This window comes from Aquarana catesbeiana, linkage group LG04 (assembly GCF_042186555.1).
Source record: "Aquarana catesbeiana isolate 2022-GZ linkage group LG04, ASM4218655v1, whole genome shotgun sequence".
In the NCBI taxonomy this organism is placed as follows: Eukaryota; Metazoa; Chordata; class Amphibia; order Anura; family Ranidae; genus Aquarana; species Aquarana catesbeiana.
This window is the reverse complement of record NC_133327.1, coordinates 29,024,153-29,026,673: the sequence shown is the minus strand read 5'-3', so window position 1 is coordinate 29,026,673 and position 2,521 is coordinate 29,024,153. Positions and strand designations below refer to the sequence as shown.

Below are 2,521 nucleotides of genomic sequence, written 5' to 3'. Positions count from 1 at the left end.
AGATAAGTAGTATCAAAGGCAGGACGGTTTTAAGCACATCCTGTAATCTCCAGACCAGACCATCTCTATCCCAGCCTATGGGATAGAGATGGTCTGGTCTGGAGATTACAGGATGTGCTTAAAACCATCCTTAAAACCATCCTGCCTTTGATACTACTTAACAGTGCAGTGTCTACACTTACCAGACTACCGAGTGTCTACACTTACCAGACTACCCACGGTTTTAAGCACATCCTGTAATCTCCAGACCAGACCATCTCTATCCCAGCCCACAGGATAGAGATGGTCTGGTCTGAAGATTACAGGATGTGCTTAAAACCATCCTGTCTTTGATACTACTTACCAGTGTCTACACTTACCAGACTACCCACCAACATATTTTTGCATTTTTGCGTCTAGGGCCCTTATATTTTGGACCCAGATACACACACAGGCGCTGTACCTGGGTGCAGGATACAGCGCTTTTCAGCGCCACCTTTGGCCAGCTTCTTTTCCCCTCTGGAGGATATATCTTTCCATACAGCCCAGGGCGTTTCAATTAGATCTTTGAGTGGATACTTGCGGGAAGCCAAATGTAAAGCTGCATTATTTCTATTTTTAATCACATGGATACTCATGCATTGTCAATGAATTTCTAATGTAATTTCCTCTGTATGAACCCTGATGAAGGAAAACATTTCTGAAACCCGTCGGTTCAGGGAGATCTACTTACCTTCATTGATGGTTTCTTTTATTGTATCCATATTGATGTTTATGTGTATCAGTACCATTTATTATTGTCTTTTTGATATGATAATTTCTTTGTAAATAAAATTATATTTTTCTATATTGTCGTAGTGCCTTTAAAATCCCATTTTTGGGGAATCCTTAGATTTTTTTTTTGACTTATTGGGATGTAGCACACCCATAGATAGTATTCCCTTTCAGATCCTTATTTCTTTTCCAAATCTTTCAATACATTACAAAAAACAGAGAAGTGTTTCTAAACCCAATGAATTAATATTTTCTGATCTTGAACTTTAAATGTGACCATACACTGCAATCAGTTAGATCTTAAAAAAATTAGATTTAGTGCAAGAGCCAGTTTGATTTTCTATAATTTGAATTAATTGTTCAAGTGCGTCTTCCCATTACCTATTTTGCCGAAATATCGAGTTGGACAGAGATTGACCAATCAGATTGCATAGTGCATGACCATCTTAAGTGCCACATTTGGAATGTAGATGTGCCATGACCCACTTGTATTTTCCTATTGATATTTCTTGGGCATTATTATTATTCCATTTGTCACCTTAGCACATGTGTTCACCTTGCTAACCGTCCAAGAGCCTTTTGAACATCTTTATTTCTTAGGCTGTAGATGAAAGGGTTTAACATTGGTGTAACAATTGTATAGAACACCGACACTATCTTGTCCGTCACTCCAGTATCGGAATTCCTTGGTCTCATGTACATGAATATGGATGTCCCATAGAAGATAGTCACCACGATAACATGGGATATGCATTTGGAGAAGGCTTTGCCTCGCCCAGAAGGGAGTTTCACAATGATTAAGAAAATGTGTACATATGAAAACAGGATGAGGCCCAAGGGGATTAGAAGCAACATGAACCCACCAACCAAAGTTAGGATTATGTCCACTGAGTTGTCCCCACAAGATACCTGAAGTAAGGATGGGGCTTCACAAAAGAAATGGTTGATGGTGATATGTCCACAGAACTTTAAATGGCATACAAAATAGATATCAAAGCAGGCTATGCTACTACCAGCCATCCAAGACAAGCCAATCATCCTGGTACAGGAGACTGTATTCATGATAACATTGTAACGCAAGGGATTACAGATAGCTACATATCGATCATAGGCCATAAAAGCCAATAGTATGCACTCTGTCTCGCCTACAAAAAGATAAAAGTAAACTTGAAGAACACAACCAGTATAAGAAATAGTTTTTGATGACCAAACAATGTTTAGTAGCATCTTGGGCACAATGATTGATGTATAGCAGATGTCCAAAATGGACAGATTAATAAGAAATAAATACATAGGTTTGTGTAAATGGTTGTCTATTTTGACAGCCACTATAAGGAGAATGTTCCCGGTCAGAGTGGTCATGTAGACAAATGAGAATATCTGGAACAGCCATGATTGTATGCTGGGATTGTCTGAAAATCAGAGTAGAATAAATTCTATTACTGTACTTTGGTTCTCTTTTGCCATGGTCACATTCTTCTAATAATAGTTGATTGGCTTACAGCTGACCACTTTGTGGAATTAGGAAGAAAATAAGAAAGTTCTATATGGAGGGAAAACTTCAGTCTGAAGATAAATCACCAGTAAACTTCCATCAGGTTATGTCCATTTTATGGACACAAAGCACAAACAGTTATTCTTATGACATAGTGGCCATAAAGAAAAAAAGGGGATCCATATCCCCATGTAGACCAAATATTGCATAGAACTCAAACAAGTACATATATGAATAAAATCATAAAAATATTGTTACAAACTTTAAAAAAGA

The 2,521-nt window shown here is 37.8% G+C and overlaps 1 pseudogene; it reads right to left on the bottom strand.

The window, feature by feature from the left end:
• Window positions 1–1,305: 1,305 nt before the first annotated feature.
• Window positions 1,306–2,220, bottom strand: LOC141141341 (olfactory receptor 5AP2-like; annotated as a pseudogene).
• Between the last annotated feature and the right edge of the window lie 301 nt (window positions 2,221–2,521).